Below are 17,681 nucleotides of genomic sequence, written 5' to 3' on the forward strand. Positions count from 1 at the left end.
GTGATAAGCACTGATCCATCTTGGTATCTATTATGATTTCTGATAAGCATATAATGAGATGGTCTTTGTTTTGCTGAATTCTCCTCTAGTCTATGGGTAACATTCATAAAAACAGGATGAGAAAAGTTTGGTGATAGCCATTAGTTTGCTGGAGAAAATTTTATATGAAGGAAAGAATACTGTGTGGCAGTATCCTCTCGTATAGTGATGCAGTGGTGGTAATGGAAGAAGCTCAATTAGCCCATAAAATGATGTATTTCCCTGAAACCTCTTCAGGGGGATTTCACATAGGATGTGGGGTCTGCCTCTGTTCTTTCCTCTTCTGATCAATAAGGGCTCTGCTCACAGGCGCAGCTCTGTCTGCAGCTGCTGCACAGGAGCAAGGGAATCCTTATTCCTTACTAGTTGAGAGATTGTATTTAATAGAGGCTTGCTGTAAGAAAACTGCTCCTTTGGTAAAGCACAATATCCTTCTGTGGCTTTTACCTCCTGTTTGCCCTGGCATCCTGAAATATGTGTGTTTGAAAAAGTGTATGGTCCCTTTCTTTAAAAAAGAAAAAAAATGTCATTTTCTGTATCTTATTTAGCAGAAGCATCCCCTTGTGCACCACTCCAGAGAGATAAAAGATTTCTGAGCTCCTTGTGGTTCTTTACTTCTTGCCTTGTGACATTTTTTCACAGGAAATATTCACAGCATATGTGATTTTGAGAGTTTGGTCTCAGTCCTCGTGAAAATGGCTGAGATGTATACAGGTTCCATCTCAGAGAAACTCAATCATACGCTTCTTTTAATAATGGAAGTTATTTAAGTCTGGACATCTTGTCTAGGTAATACGGTTATTTTGATTTTACATTGACTAGAGAGCTGAACATAATCATGTGAAGAGTTTGAACCTATCTTCACTAAACAGCTGGTATCTAAAGGAGTGCAGATACTGGCATGTGATTATGAAATAGCTAGCATGCATACTGATAATATTTTTAAAAAAGTAATTGTTCTTTCCCTCATATGCTTCTCTAGATTCTGTCTGATCCATCTTGTGAAAGTTTCTGAAAGCTGGTTGATAGGAAGGGATTGTCTTCACAGAAATCAATACTGTCAGTTAATACATGCTTTGCCACGATTTGGGTGCATATTCTTATAATGACTGTAAACTACATAACCTATTAATGAAGGGTTTGGCAGATTTTTTGTTACATGAAGGCCTTCAATTCAGGGTAAGTGATCTGCTAAAGAACAAGGAACTGAACTTTCTACAGGGATTTCTTGATGGTCTTGGTTGTTTATGATGGCCTTGGATTTAACCCTCCCATTCCCTCTCTTTTTGGTCCATTATTAAAGTCTGTGAATATGGAGGAGTCGACTTGTCAGAATATTGTGTTTTATTGTGTAATTATGTTGAAAATCCAGATGAAATCTCACATGCATACCTAATTCACGCATTACAATGTGTCACTAGTAGGGAAATGCTGTTAATTAGAAACTATGCAGAGCTCATGGCTACAGACCTTTTAAACTGTGGCTATGTGAGTCCTGTGACCTTGCTTTTGTTTCATACATCCAAAAACTCTTGTGCAGCCTGTTTTTCAAAAATACGTTGTATTCCAGAATGTCAACTAATGTGTACATAACTCTAAGTATGTAACACAAAAATTTAATTCCTTTACTGATTCATATGTGCTTTTGAAAGGTTTTTGAATTTTAACAAACAAGAACATAAGGCAATATTCAAAATATTTGTCAGAGCATGTTAAAAATAGAAAAAAAGAGAAAGAAAAAAGCACTAGTTTTGAGATGGAAGCTGTAGTTTTAGGAAATATCTGAAGCAAAAATAACGGCTCATCTCTGGCAAAAGAGGGAGAGATGGGGGTTCTTGCTTCCTTTCTCATGAGCTGCTCCACTTACTCCCCTGCTCTTGTCACTTGGGAAGTAGTGGAGCTTTACAGGTGATTGACTGGCAGGTAGGTCCCATTCCCTAAAGCAGCAGATGACCAGCTTGGGGTAGTAACGTTTCTTGCTATGTCAGTGAAACATACTGCCTGAGATCCAGCATCAGAGCAGTGAGAGGGAGAAGCAGAACTAGTGCAGGCATGGTGATGTGGAGGAAGCAAGAACCCCACCAGATTTGGGGGTGTTTTTCTTTTGAATAGCATAGAATACAACAGAACAGAACAGAAAAGAATATTTCAGTTGGTAAGGTTCTACAACCATCACCTAGTAAAACTGCCTGACCCCTTCAGGTCTGACCAAAAGTTATAGCATGTTACTAGGGGCATTGCTCAAATGCCTCTTAAACACTCTGGGCTCGGGACACTGACCACCTCTCCAGAGCCTCTTCCAGAGATTGACCCCACCCTCTTGGGACAGAAACGCTTCTTAACGTACAGTCTAAACCTTCCCTGATGCAGCTTTGAACCATTCCCATGCATCCTATCCCTGGATGCCAGGGAGAAGAGATCAGCACCTCCTTCTCCCCTTCCCCTCCTCAGGGAGCTGTAGAGAGCCATGAGGTCACCCCTCAGCCTCCTTTTCTCCAAACTAGATAAGCCCAAAGTCCTCAGCCGCTCCTCAGCGGACACGGCTCCCAGCCCTGTCACACCTGTCACCAGTTTTGTTGCCCTCCTCAGGATGCTTCAAGGACTTCCACGTTGATTGTTGTTCTTAAATCGTGGAGCCCAGAACTGCTCACCATGCACGCAAGGTGAGGCTGCACCCACACTGACTGCAGGGTCACCTCTCCTGGGCGGCTGGTTACGCTGTTTGATGCCGGCCAGGATGCGGTTTGCCCTCTTGGCTGCCGGGGCACTGCAGGCTCCCACTGATTTTCTATTTTAGGTGCAGAATCCAGCATTTGGATTTGTTGAATTTGATCCCATTAATCACTGCCTGGTGCTCCAATCCATCTGGATTGTTCTGCAAGGGCTCTTGTCCCAGGGGAGGGAACGGGGCCTGCCAGGTTGGTGTCATCAGCAAACTCAGCAATGATGCACTGAAATCCTGCATCAGATTGTTGGTGACTGTCTTGAAGAGGACTGGCTGTAGAAGTGACCCCTGAGCCCCAAAAGGAGCTGTCAGGAGTGGGATTCGAACCCACGCCTCCAGGGGAGACTGCGACCTGAACGCAGCGCCTTAGACCGCTCGGCCATCCTGACCCCCAGGTGCTGCAGATACTGCTGGTTACTGCGTGTAGTTGTAGATATTTAAGGGATGCTCTATTCTTCTGTTTTTCTCACACAGGGGATGTGTGTTGAATCTAATGGAACTGCTGTTAATTTGGTACACGAGGCTTTTAATTCTGTGAGTACCTGATTGTTAGTACGTAGAGAAAAAAGCAGTGACTATAGCATATAAATTGCATTTGCCAAAGCAGAACTTTGAAGGTATAGAGAAATGAATAAAAGTACCATATGTTGCGCAAGCGCATTGCTTAAGGCTGATTTGTTTCCTTTAATATCTATGAATATCTATGAAAATCCCCTTGACACAGATACAAGTAAGTCATGATGAGAGTTCTCTGTGACACTGGAAAGAGGACTGTGACACTGAAACAAATTGTATGTCCCGCGCTGCATTTTTATAAAAGGAATTCATGTACTTAAAACTTGCAACCAAGAAGCTCTAAATATACAAATGTGGTCAGGATTTGGGAGTAAAAGTCCATATGGAAGACAAGAGGTATACTTGTTTAAGATCATCAGCTCTAAAATCCAATGGCTCTTTTGGAATTTAAATTCAATACATAAATCAAAATTTGGAATGGGATAGCCAGAAACTGTCTATCAGAAATGGCAAGTATACCTCTGGCCCCAAACTGTAATTATTCCCCAGAAACTTAAGAAGCAATGTGTTCCAATGGTAACAAAATCTACAGATCCTATGAGATTGGTCAGAAATTGATATGGGTTTTATTTTGTACTGGTATTTAAGGAAAACAGTTGCTACTGTTTGAAGAAACTAGTTCTTCTCCCTCCAGTTTGTCAATGTCTTTCTTGAACTGGGGAGCCCAAAATGCTGAATTCGATCCTCTGATGCAGTTGCACTGGTGCTGAGTAGGGGGACTTGAGGCTGGAGGTTGTTCCGTTGCAAGATGTTGATGAGCGCCAGCAAATTCCTCAGCCACTGAAAAGAAAGTCCCTGGGATGTGGGATGCTTTGTTATTACCCATTGGAAGGGTTAGATTTACTGGTCCCTGAGTACATGTTTTGATCGCAGGCGAAGAATAGGAAACTGGTTTCTGTTGTGTCTCCTTGCTGATACACCCTCGTATGTCTCTATGCTGGTGCCCAGCCTTAGACTTCAATAATAGACACCTATCCCTAGCAAACTGGAGAAAACTTGATTTCATTTTTTATTATTTGCGTATGTTACAAAAAACCCAGTATAAAGTTTTGAGTTTATTTTCAGAATACTGGATGACAGCTGACATTCTTCTAAAAGGTTCAATGAGATAATGAAAAATACTGAAAAATAATTATCATGTGGCTGTGCATAATAAAATCTTTAGTAATGACATGTATTCTGAAAACCCATTTGAAAAATCAAGTTAAGAATAATGCTAAATCCATATAAACTAATGTGAAAGTGTCAGCAATGATCACAGTAAATAATGGAGCTTTACATGCTGTTCACATTACAGTGAATAAATGGATTTAATCAGAGTAATAGGAAACATTTTTGAGGAAAATATCTTTCCTCAGATAGAATTCAATAAACCACTAGGCTTTTTGTTTAATATATATTTTTTTCCCTTATGAGTTCACAGCTATTGTAGCTACCTATAGTGTCAGTTGATGAAGTTCATGATTTTGTGGATACTGCACAATGCTTAATAAAACGCTTTACAATTAGAAAATGTTTGTAAATTCTGCTTTTCTTTTTGGCGAAGTTCAGAAGTAATAAGTAGTAGGAACATGGGGGCTTCCAAATGTAGGAGAGATGCCACACCTGTACGAGGGTACAAGTTTTTTCTGATTCTACTCCAGCTTTGGCTGTCACTCCCTAAACACTTTCTGAAGAAAGAGATTAACCCAGGAGCATTTACAGCTGAAATGATATACAGAAGGGTCAACTAAGCTGGCAGGTCTTGGGGCTGTAACGTTCTCACCCAGCACAGCAGGGAACAGAAAGTAATACGTTCTCATCCCCTACGCTTACATCCATACAACCCTGTCAAAACCCAGTGTGGCTGCAGGGGTCCAAGATTAGTGGTGCTGTGCAGTTTCAATATTGAATTTGGAATTGTTCTTGTAAATATCATGGTAAAATTTGCTGTGCTGTAGTGATTTACACCGATGTCAGTGTACAGTAGCAGCTGATCTAATTAAGTGTTCTAGGTCCCCTCTCCCACATTTCTGTCTTTCCTCTGTCACTTGAAACGCCTTGGCCCTTCTGGGTTTCTGTCTTGCTTTAATCCAAGCCACTTGCTTTAATCCATACCCACATTCAGGGTATCTTTCATACTTTTGTGGTGTTTTTTTCTCTGAATAGGAGAGTTGTTTTCCTACTTAGGTTTCATGAATCTCCCTGTGGCCCCTGAAATAACTAATTATTAATTCAAAAAGAATGGCTGTATCCCATGGGACCAATGCATCTTCCTCCACAGCCAAAGTGATGTACATTCTATGGATGATAGTGAGGTTAAACGTGGTTCAGTGGACATTTACTTTAAAAATATGATGCCTTTTTAATGTTTTATAACTACACATACAAATGTGCTTCACTTTACAGGTGTCACTAGTCTTGTTGCCAGACACTTCTGGTTGCACAGACAGTAAAAGAAAGCGATTCATGGACTCAAAATGTTATCAGGAACCTGGGAAGCTCTCTTCCTGCTCCATGTAATCTTTAGGGACCAGACTCGCTCCTTTATAGTAAAAATCTGTCTCATCAATAGCAAAACCAGATTATGAGCTAGGAACAGGACTGCATTGGATCTGTGTCAACTTAGCTGCCACCTGCATTCGCAGCAGAACTTCAAGTCTTCTTGTGGTTACAGGTTACAGGTAGGAATGGGCTTGAATAGTAACAGAGGTTTTGTCCTGGGCACATTCCATCCATTCTAGCGGGAATTAGAGATTTGAGGGGGACAGCTGAGAAAAACAAACAAACAAACAAACAAACAAAAAACTTTGTCTTGCTCTATTCACAGGAGTCTTCTCTATAAAAGCTCATAAACCTTCATTGAATTAAGTACGTGCCTTTCAGTTCCCCAAATTAGTAAACTACATTTGAAGATTTAAAGCAGATTAAATGTGTGGAACCCTGTGGTGGTTATAGGAAATTGGGAATACTAGAGAAGGCTGGCATAGTGTGTCTGCATTCTGTGATGATAACAGAAAATGCCTCAGGAGCGTATGCTATCAGCAGGATCCAGAAGTACAGCATCTGTGTGTGTGGCAGGAAAGGGAAAATTCCTTCTATCCTCCAAACTGATGCCAAGTATCAGCTTTCTTTTCCTCCCAAATCACTATTTTATCATGAACTTGAGCACCAGCTGGAGAGCTCTTTGCTCTGTCATTGCTGCTTGTTGAGCTGGAATACATTTTTTTCTTCATACTTTTAATTTCAACGTGTAAATTGGAGGATCCTTCAAAACAAAAGATAGAACTGCCTTTATTTTAATAATCATGTCTGCTGTTTAGAAGAGTCATGAGTAAGGTTTTTAGTTCCTGGTTAGGGTAAGGCTTTAACAGCTTGAGGATAGTGAGTGGATTTCTTGTCCACTTTCATTACAACAAATTAAAATAAAAAGCTGAGCTCAGTCCCATTCCCAGCCTGTCCTTGTCCTGTCCAACAACCTTTCAGTTCTCCTGGATAAAAGCAGTTATATTTATGACTGTAAATACAGGGTGGGGACGTGGGTGTGTATTTAACATGGCTGCAGTAAAAGGTAACTTTACAGCTGGCACTAGGGCAGAACCTGACCTGCAAAATCCTGATTACTAATTGATGAGTAAGCATCTAACCTGAGTTTAAGATTCCAGCTCAAGTGTTCTAACAATGACAAATATCCTTGTGCTTGTTTAGAAAAGAAAAAAACAAAGAGAATCTGTAAATCATTGGAGATGTGGTAAGCATAGAAACTTGCAATAACAGGATAACTGTATTTTATTATTAACAGTGAATTTATATGAATTTTTACATGACAGCTCCTAAAATATTTCAAGCACAATTGCACATTTATAGTCTGTTAAAGTTCTGTCCTTATTTATAAAGGCAATAGCAAACTAAGGAGCAAACAAAGGACCTGAAGGAGCGAAGTGTTGCAACCTCATGGTAATTAGTTAATGTTAAAAGAATCAGGTGATGTTCTGTTGGGAAGACTCTCAAGTAGAAGAACCAGGGAGAAAAGCAGTTTATTGCCTGACCTGTGCTGGAGACACTCTGTTATCTCCTGGTGCTTTCTGGGAAGGCTGAGACATGGTAGAGAACTTCTAACTTAAACAAGGCTAAAGAGGGTTTAGGTGTTAGACCTTATGAAGGGGGAGCTAAAGAGGGGCTGGCCTCCTGTTAGCTAGAGGAGAGAGAACCATGTGGGATTATTGCAGGTGATTGGCTTTTCCAAATTTTTGCAGGGTAATGAACAAGCTTTGGAGAAAGGAGAGTAAGCTGCGCTTGATTTCTACTTCTGTACAATAAAGCTACTTCCTAGTTAGCAAAATTCTATGAAAACTGTAAATCACAGACCTGTTAGTATTGGTACCAAGCACAACTAGTATCCTTTTGCACGTTCCAGCCTTTCTCTACTTTCTGTATGGAAAGCATGGGGCCAGTGGCTATTTGCTCTCTGGTGCATAAGTAAATGTTGCTTCTTAGGTGCAGAGGACAGAGGTAATGAAATTGCATCTGACTTTATATGGGCTTACTCGCAATAAAAAAGAGTGCAACGAGTGCCGCGCTGCTAAATATTGAACTGGGGATAATGATGAAAAAAATGAGATAATATATAATCATGTAATAAAAATAATAAAATATCTAATAATGATTAGCATATTATAAAGTGTGGAAAGTGTTTTTCAAGAGTGTTGTGTGTTGGGAAAACAGAGTTTGTTAGTGCTGTTGTCAATACTAGAGTCTTGTGACTGTGTTATGCAGCATGTAGAAGAAATAAGCAATATGTCAAGTGCAAGAAATCTAGCCCTTCAGTGTTTACAGAAACCAGTAACCCAGTAACTGGCAAATATTAGCCATCTCTTTAGACTTTCCTCTTTTTCTAAATCTTTACACAATTGCTTCTGTTTTCCTGAAGAGAGATAGTGTCTTTTCTCTTGCCCTCAAAAAAACTTTCCATTTGCATGATTAGTATGTTCCTTGCATACTGTGAAGAGGGAATCTATACTTCTGTGTGAGATCCATGCTGACTCCCCATCATTTGCTTTCAGAACTACATAAAGACTATTTATATTTTCAACAAAAAAAATCATGCTGGTTTTGAGTGTGGTTTTCTTGTTGACATTTTAGAAACTGTTTCAGCCTCTTAATATTTAAGCAAACTAAATTTTTTTTGGTTTTGTTTTTTTTTTCTTTTTGTGGCGTTGCTGCTGACATTTCCTAAGGCAATTGCTGAAGATGTTAACAACTTCCCAGCACAGGCATGCTGTAAGGGATGTGAAGTTCTTTGCTTGTGGTCCTGACACAAATTCCTCTTAACTGATGTTTTTGCTGAAAGTAATGTGGTTATGATAACTTATGTGAGTTGGGGTAAATGTGAATCAGCTCGGGCTATTTTTGGGAGCATAAATGTCTCCTAAACTTGTTAGAGTTTTGCTTCTGCAGATAGAACGAGCAGGAGATGCCAATTTATTGTGTGCATCTGAGCCTCTGTGCTGCACAAACAACTGCAGTGCAGAACGGCAAGAAGGTCTGTGAGGAGCATTGGTAATTGGCTAAGCCTGATGGTCAGAAGAGCTTGTAACTCTACCGATGCAAATCAGTCCGTTAGAAGCTTGGCTAATTTTGAAGCCTGTAGCCATGAAAAACAATCACATAGCAGAACTTGCCTTTATATGTGTAGCATATTCCCAAAAGGCACTGTAGGTTAGACACAGATTGATGTTATTGTGAGTCTGCTTTTTTAAGCCATACTTTTGAACCTTTGCACTGCCACATCTTTAATACCTGTTCAGTACAAACAGTGCATAATTATGTTAGCAATTAACCCTGGACTATCCACTTACATAATTTGTTTAACCTATGTGTGAAGGTTATGAAGACTCTTCAAGCAGGTTGGGTTTTGTTCTGGAATCCCTGATTAAAAGTATGAAGCTTTTACATGCAGCCAGATGCCCAGGTTTTACATGCAGCTAGACAGCCAAACTGTGGTTTGTATTAAAAATATTCACATTGTTGTCAACAAGAATCAGCTGCAGCTTACAATTTTTTAACAATGCATTATCTTTTTCTGACTGGTCACCATGTATTACAGCTTTGGAACAAGTTCATCAAAACACATTCCTATTTTAACGTCTTTTTGATTGAAAAACATTTGTGTTTCTATGATTATCCTAACCTCAGCTGTTTTATCGTCTGTGTTTTCACTGAAATTTCAGAGAAACTCATTTGCAAGACAGTCATGCAGCAGCATTTTGGCCATGTTGTTTGTTCCATTTCCGAGCCCTTTGGTGGAGGCTTGAGGATTGGCAGTCTTTGTTGGTCTGCGTCTATTTCCCTGCCTTGAAAAAGAACAAAAACTGTTAGGAAGAAAGATATTCATCCTAAGGGTAGACTCTGGTTACATTAAATAGAATAGCAGCCTCTTGGAGATGGGACTGGAAGGCAGCCAAAAGGACACTGAAATTTTTCAATAATCTGTCCCTACGCTTGCCTTCCAGTGATCGACAGAGAATGTAATTTCAACCTTCAAAGTATTCACTGCAACCAAAAGGAAGTGAATGCTGTTCTGGCTCTATTTTAAAGAGCGTTGTAACCTAGATGAGAAGATACTCTTCTCTCAGGTGTGCGTGTCATTCTACTATTGCAGGAAATCATTGCAGATATTACCACTTACTGGCTTAAGTAAATTGTCCTTTTGACAGTCTTGTATGCATTTTGTAAGGAAAAAAATTGCCCTTGACCACTGCATATAACAAAATTTCAATGAACATTTTGATAAAGGATTTCTCAGATGGTCATTGCTACTTGTAACATTAGCTGGAGGCAGTCAGCCTGGAATTGCCAAGTGAAGCCATGTTTTGAGGTATTAGTGTAGTGATGAGATTAGCTGGCATTCCTTGTAATATCTGCAGAAGAGTTTAATTATGTGCTGTAATTTCTTTGTGAAAAGCTCTCAGGTTTATATATCTGAAGGCAGATGACCTCTGACTTATGGCGAGATTATATTACATTATATGTGTGTGTTTGCAGTAGTATCTGTTTCTTCCTAGTGAGAAATCTCTATAGCCTCATGTCACTGGACTTGAGGTGTAACCCGTTGAAACTGGAGATGCTGCAAGGGCTTCATCTTAGCCAAAGAGAGATCAGAACCAGGTCTGTTATCTCTTGGCTTCAGGCACTGTGGTTCCCTCCCCAGGGGGAAATCTACATGAGTCTTCTGAGGCAGAGCTGAGCCCTTTTTAACTTTAAAACATTGCATTTTAGTGAAAGAGGTGATATGAGGATATATATAACAAAAAAAAAAAAGTTGCATTACCTATATGGTTCCTTAATAAAAATCTCTTTCCTACTGTCAAATACTCGGGGTCTTCTCTAATAAATTATATGTACTTTTATTTGGGTACTGCAGTGTTTTCTTTCCTGCTGATTTGAGGTAGGTGACCTGTGTCTTTACAGGGGAATTAAAGTTGTGCTGGTTCCTGGTGTTCACCATCTAGAAGAGGTCAGTGGAGGATACAGAAAATGATACATTCATTGCAATCACTAGGAAGTGAAAGATCAGGGAAAGGATAAAGTACACAAGGCAATGGATGGCATTAGAGAAGATAATTTAATGCTTATACTACTATTTAAGGAAAACATTCATTTAGAAAAATTTAAAAGGTGATGGGTTTATGCCTGCCAAAAATTATATGAATTTTTTAACCCAAGAAGTAATTAACCTGTGGAGCTGATGCCACAGAGGCAAAAGGTCTAGGAAGTTTAAAAAAACCCTTCACATTCACTCTGTGGTAATGAAACACTCAGGGTTTTGTTAAGACAGGGTGATGTTTTTTCTAAGCAATACCAGAAAAATTCCTTGTTGCTCAGAGAGTGAGACTTTTGGCTGACTGCAGTCTGGAGGAGCTTTCCTTGGGTTCTGCTCATTGGTGCTGGCTGCTTGTCAGCAATTGGCCTCCTGTTTTCACTCTGGATTTCTGAACTGTTTTTTTTATGGTGTTTTAATTCCCTTTATATGATGGGGCTGCATCTGGACATACAACTCTTACTCAAAAACAAGTAGGCATAAACTGAAATACCATTCTAGAACTGTTGTCTTCTGCCAAGGTTATTTCTAGGTGAAGTGAAGAGGAAAGCGCAGATGCCACAGCTAGAGCCCACTACTCCATCCATTTCTGAACAAAGGAAAAGCATATGAGAAGATCTAATGAGTCACATTTGCTGGCATTTCATCTGCCATAATAATAGACCACAGTCAAAACATAATAATTCGTATTTCTGTTTGTGTTGTTTATGTACAATTGAATGAAAATTTACTCACACAGTTAAGACGTATTGCTATTGTGGGCTCTTTGTTTTTGCTCTGGTTTCTCTTGTGTCATACAGAGAGTGTGCCTTATTTCAACACAGGATTATGTCATCTATGAGAATAATTTTCATTTTTTTCCAGATTATTTTTGGTTTGACTTTATACAGTAGTTACATGTTCATGCCATTGTGCTATTGAAAAGGGTGAATTCAGGTTTTCAGTGCTGACGTGCTGCTTTATAACTGCCTACTGCATATCTATCTCCACCATCTATTTGATCTTAAACTTGCTGGTTCATTTTAATGTGTTAGTTTTACGTGCCTAAATGGACCGGTGATACCATGAGGCTGAGTGGGATTGTTCCAGTCAGCTTGGCTTCTTTCGTAAAAATTGCTGATTCTTTAACTCTCTTTCAGAGTAAAATAATAGCCCCTTCTGATATAACAGAAAAAGAGAGCCTAAACTTTTAAGAATATTCCAAAGAGGTGATAAAACAGGCTATCAGATTCACTTAAAATGATCATAGTGATAGAGAGTTGAAAAGAAAATTTGCATAAGTTTTTAAACAGGGAAAGAAAGAAAGAAAAAAAGATTGGTATCACTATATATCAAATGTTATGCTGTAGGGTATTGCATTAATTTTCTTACAGTTCTCTTTGGCCTGCTGGGTTAGTGGAGGATGACAAGTCATGATGAACTCACTTCTTGCTCCGAGTTCTGATTTTCTTTTCTTATGTTCAACTTCCAAGCATAAAAATTTACAGCTAGAGATAGGATACTTGAATTGATCTGATTATTTGATGTTTGCAAACAATGATTACTTGAGAAGATGATTTAGAGCTATAAACTGTAATGGCTCTTAATTTAAGCAGTCAGAATATTCCTGGAGTAAATATAAAGATAATGTCGCATTGTAAGTGTTTAATTTCTCATGCACTGTTGAGATTTAAATTCACTGTGTGATAGGAGAAGTGTAACTGAGAAGAGAAAGAAACCACTACGTTTTCTCCTGTGAGCCAGCTAGCAGAGAAGTTCTACAGCCTTCCTCACATTTTATACTTGGGACTTAAATATTTGCATACAAATTATAGAAGTCATCAAATACTTCATATACAAGATGCAGTTCATATGTCTGATTGTTTTCTAGGGGCATTCCTCTTTCTATAGACCTCCAGTAGTGTAGAGTAATCCCCTGGAATGTACAACAAAGAACATAAAAATTGATGAACTGAAGAGAATCTGGAAAAGGATTGTGAAGAAGAAGGATTGACAAATTATGGAGGAGATTTTGGTCCATGAGAATACAGTAATGCTTCTCAGTGATTATACCTGAATATCTCTGTTCCTGTTTCTTTTTGCCATCCTCCCATCACATGCATCACCCAGTGAGGTAACAGTGGGCTTTCTGGTCTTAAGATTAGACTCTCATTTATAAGTAACACAAGCTTAATGCTAACTTTCACCTCCAAATAGTTTTGTGTAATACAGCAAAGGGACTCTGTTCTCTGTGTTGGTGAAAGTTCGTTGGATATTATTTAAAATCATGGGAATGACTGGAGAGAGAAAAAAACCCTACCAAACCTAATTCCCAGAGGAAATTACTGGGGCATGTAGTTTGATAAAGGAGCTTTTAATTTTTCTGCATAGGATGTAATGTTCCAAAATTGCTGAGAATTTTGCTGCTGATGTTAGCAGAAGAAGGTTGAATGCCTGGATGATTTCTTTATTAATCGATGTTAGTGTTAGGAATTATCTCCTTATTTTAGCTTGAATTCATTCTTTCTCTTGTGTTCTTGGATTATTAAGTATGTCCCTTTGACACTTAAAACTGTTACCCATGTTCCATCTTTATAACAATTGCTTAAATACCGCTTTTTGTTATAGTAATTTTCTAAGACTTTCTTTCTATACGGACATATAAAATGGTTCTAAGGCAATGTTCAGACATATTAGGGGAAATTTTTTTTTCTCCTCCATGTCTCCCAGAAGCCAGCCCTGCTCCTGGAGTAGGAACACTTTGATGATATATCACAGTCTAGTATTAATTACTGTATAATATATCACAAGCTGCTAAGGTTTTGTTCTACAATAAGGCTACCAGTTGTAACAGCGACATGAGGAGATTTAATAGCATTCATGCAGAACCCGCTTTGTCACTGCTTTATAGTATGTGACATAACAGTTCAATAAATATTCAGGGCCAGACTAGGTGAACCGAACAGTGAATATGAAATGTAAAATACTTCTTTGGTTTCTTGCCAAAGGAATTGGACACATACTGTGCATTTGCAACCCCTGCGTGATCAAGATTTGGGTTTTGTTTCTTACATGAATGATTGTGTTGCTACATTAATTGCATGTTGACTTCAAATTATTTTGATATGATTATTACTTTTTTTTGGAGGCAGACTTTAAACCAGCAAACACATGTGACCATGTATTAGTCACAGAATATGATGTATTAGAGTCGCTGGTAAATGTTATGAACTAAGTGTTCCAACTTCAAAGGGAATTGCACATTTAGGCAATTCTATAATATTTTCTTAAAGCCAAGCTAAGCTGATTCCACATGACAGCAGTCTTAATGAGGCTCAATAAACAGTACAGTTTGTAACCTCAGGCCAATGGCTGAGCAGAAGCCAAAAGCAGTACTACAGCTTTAGTGAACCCATTACTGTGAAAGATGCTGGATCCTACAGCAGCCTGACTCACTCATTGCACAAGAGATGAAGCTCCAATAAATACAAATGAATATCCAAGATGACGGGTGACAACTTGGTGCATACATGATTTTCTCTGATTTGACAGCGCCTTGATATGTTCTTAAGGCATGTGGCTTACTAGCAGCCATGCACATTTTTAGCCATTGAAACTTCTATTTTACTTGCAGACATTAACATTTGGGGCTAGTGGTTTTGTGTAAGTATTAAAAAATTCCCTTGCTTAATGTTTGGGCCTAATTCTCAGAGATTTAGAATGGCCCATGTAAACTGTTAGGATAGTCAATAATACTGAAATGCATATGTTATTTCTGCTGAGGTATTTTTTTAAGTTCTTCTGAAGGTGAATTGGTACAAGAACTTGCATGACTTGGCTCATCTTCAGTCACTTGATGAGAAGAATGAGATGCTTATGTCTTGAGGTGCTTATGGCAAACCCTGTTGCATGTCCATTCATTCCCTTAGATTGAAAACAAAGAGCTAATTACTCCTTCTTGATTTTTTTTTTATCTGCTAGTTCTTTCATTTTTCCCATCTGCACTTCAAATCTATTAATTTTAATAAATAAGCCTGAATTAGTTGTTTCATTTGGAGGCTGTGGTACGTCTGCAAGGAAACATTAGGATCAGTTGCTGGAGTCAGACCTAATACTAACACATGTTAAAACAAGCTCTCCTCTAGAATTAATGTAATAAAAACTGGCTAGCATTCACAATATTCCAGGTTTTGAATTGTCTTGGGTAGAAATTAGTAGTGATACTGAATTATGAAATTGCCATACATCCACCTATTGAGGTATGCATAGGATTATCAAATCTTTCCATTTCTTGTTTTGCCCAGATTAAAATTTGAGTAAGTTGAAACTCCCAGCCTTAAGTTACCTTGCATTCTCCAGTGATGGAGAAAGCATCCTGGCATCTTCAGCCCAGCACAGCTTGAGGCCAGTTTAAATCACACAGTCACAAGCTTCCCACAGACAAGAGTTGATTTCCACCCTAGGGGCTGATCACAGCCCATCGCCTCCCACCAGCACTTGCAGTAGCCTGGAGACCCATGAGGGTCCTCCAGAAGCAGTCTGCATCCTCCATGAAAAGAAGGTGAGGAAATAGTAGTTAAAAGATCACTAGAGGCAATGTAACTCCTCTTTTCAGGAGCCATGGCTCTCCTAGTCTTTATGAATATACACCTAATGTGTGTCTGGAAATAGTATAAATGGAACCAGGGACTGAAAACAATAGGAAAGAGCAGAACTGTGTTATTTAAGCTTCAAGTGAACAGGGATGCTGAACCAACTGAATCAAATATAGACCATATTAAACAAAAGAAGTGGTGGCACAGGATAAAAAAGTTGGTATTGTACAAGAAAATAGGTAGTGATTTGTTTACACTGGCGCGACTAGTATATAATGTGCTGGACTGTTTATTCGCATTTCCCTGAATTAATCTTAGCAAAAATAAATTAAATCTGAGCAGTTAACCATATGTGCCAAATTTGTGATTCTTAAATCAGTTATGGAAAGTTTCTGAATCGCAGTTTAAGTGATTAACAGTGAAATTACAGGCTGTTAACAGGTTTACCATTTATGCTTTTGATCTTCAGCCTACTAAGATGGCAGAAAAAGATGGAGCTAGTGTAAAAAGATTATCCTGTTCCCCATTTAGTGTAGTTAAATTACCAAATGGCAACAACAGAGCATAAGTTGTCATCCACTGACATTTAATTCAGTGGAAAACAGTGAAAATGCACTGTTAGAAAGCGATATCAGAATCACTAGGGATTTGCAGAGATATAAAGAGAGAGATAAACACAACAAAAATCAATATGGTTAATGTCCTGGGCTCTATCTCTGCTTCACAAAATGATACAGTTTGTATTTGCAGGTGGGTATGTTGTCCTCAAATAAGTCTGCTGACCACTTAACATCATCACTCAGACCATGAAGGGGCAAACCACGTTTTTTTTAATGAATGATACTAGTACACTATTTTTCCTTAGAAGGTGACAGGCACAGTACAGCATAGACTGAGATGTCAAAATATAAAGAGAACTTCTACTAGATAAATCAAAAATTTTGTGATCCAGGCAGCAGTGGTCATAGGCTGAGATTCAACAGATGTTGCTAGTTTGATTTTGCAAGCAGGTTGATAGTTGTTCTATGATTTTTTTTTTCTTTAAGTGGTTACCATTCACGGTTGTCTTCATAGGAAATGTTTCCTTCTGAAGCTGACTGGCATAAGAGTAGTTGTGTGTTATGGTAAAGTAGTTTTATAGTGTCATTACCTGTTGAGTGTCCCTGCTAGGTTGAAATACACACATGGAAGGAAGGATCCTTACCTGTGATAAGCCAGAGGTTTTATAGACCTCAAGCTGTTTAAATTTAAAAAGCAGGTAACTGATCCTAACATATTATTCAGGAAAATTTTTCCTTGGGGTAAGGTTGTGTGTTTGAGGTCCCTATTTAGTAAACCATGAGTGACTTAGTAATAATGTGTATCGGTATTGCCATGACTTTTGAAATATCTGTAGATGTCTCTGTCAAAACAATGGGATGCCACCACTTTGTGTAGCTTGTTGCAGTGCAGCATCTGAACTAATGCTCAGCCTGAACTTTAAATGATCTTGTATTTTAAAGAAGGTAGTACCTGACACCTTTTCCAGTGTTGCTGTTTCTGCGTTCAGGAGTACAGGATCGCTGACTTGGGGAAATGAACAGGGTAGCTGTGCAGAACTTCAGAATTTCAGTTGTTCTGTGTTACAAGTCACCAGCTAAATTGAATAAAAAATGGTTGCTGTTCCCTATCTCCATAGAAGTTTAAAACAAAACAAAATAAAATGGACTATAAATCCAGAACTAATTTTTTGATGATTCATAAGTCTGTATGCCTTGAGGCTAGTTTTCCTCAAGGTTTCCCATTGGAAGTCAAGGATTGCTCCAATTTGCCTGTTGTATCTTGTGATGTATTCCTGCCACTGGGATAAAAAATTAAGAGATGAAGTAATTTGGTTTTGAGGGGAAATGGATGAGACATATAATAGTCTGTGCCAGGCCTCAGATGTTTTCCTGTAGTGGAAAGAAAACTCTCTCTCCTCACTATTAGTGTCACCTGTGGTCATGGTGCCTGGGACAAATTTTAGGTGGGTGGGGAAATTGGACTGGCCAGGGTCTCATCATGCTGCACATGTTATTGTGGCTGTCCATGTCTGAAACCTCCTGCTCTCAGCCAAGTGAAGGGTGAGCAACCCTTACTGCACCCTTCCCTTGTGCAAACAGGGCAGTGCAGGAGGAGATATCTCAGTAATCCAGCTAGGGTGGATCAG

At 38.9% G+C, this 17,681-nt stretch overlaps 1 protein-coding gene and 1 non-coding gene across 5 annotated transcripts in view; one reads left to right on the top strand and one right to left on the bottom strand.

The window, feature by feature from the left end:
- Positions 1–17,681, top strand: part of OXR1 (oxidation resistance 1) — a 273,902-nt gene that overhangs the window by 52,516 nt on the left and 203,705 nt on the right. The gene's annotated exons all lie outside the window — the stretch shown is intronic.
- Positions 3,071–3,153, bottom strand: TRNAL-CAG (transfer RNA leucine (anticodon CAG)). The gene has a single exon. It is a non-coding gene; the product is annotated as a tRNA-Leu (tRNA).

The sequence above is a fragment of the Phaenicophaeus curvirostris genome, chromosome 3, assembly GCF_032191515.1.
Source record: "Phaenicophaeus curvirostris isolate KB17595 chromosome 3, BPBGC_Pcur_1.0, whole genome shotgun sequence".
Lineage (NCBI taxonomy): Eukaryota > Metazoa > Chordata > Aves > Cuculiformes > Cuculidae > Phaenicophaeus > Phaenicophaeus curvirostris.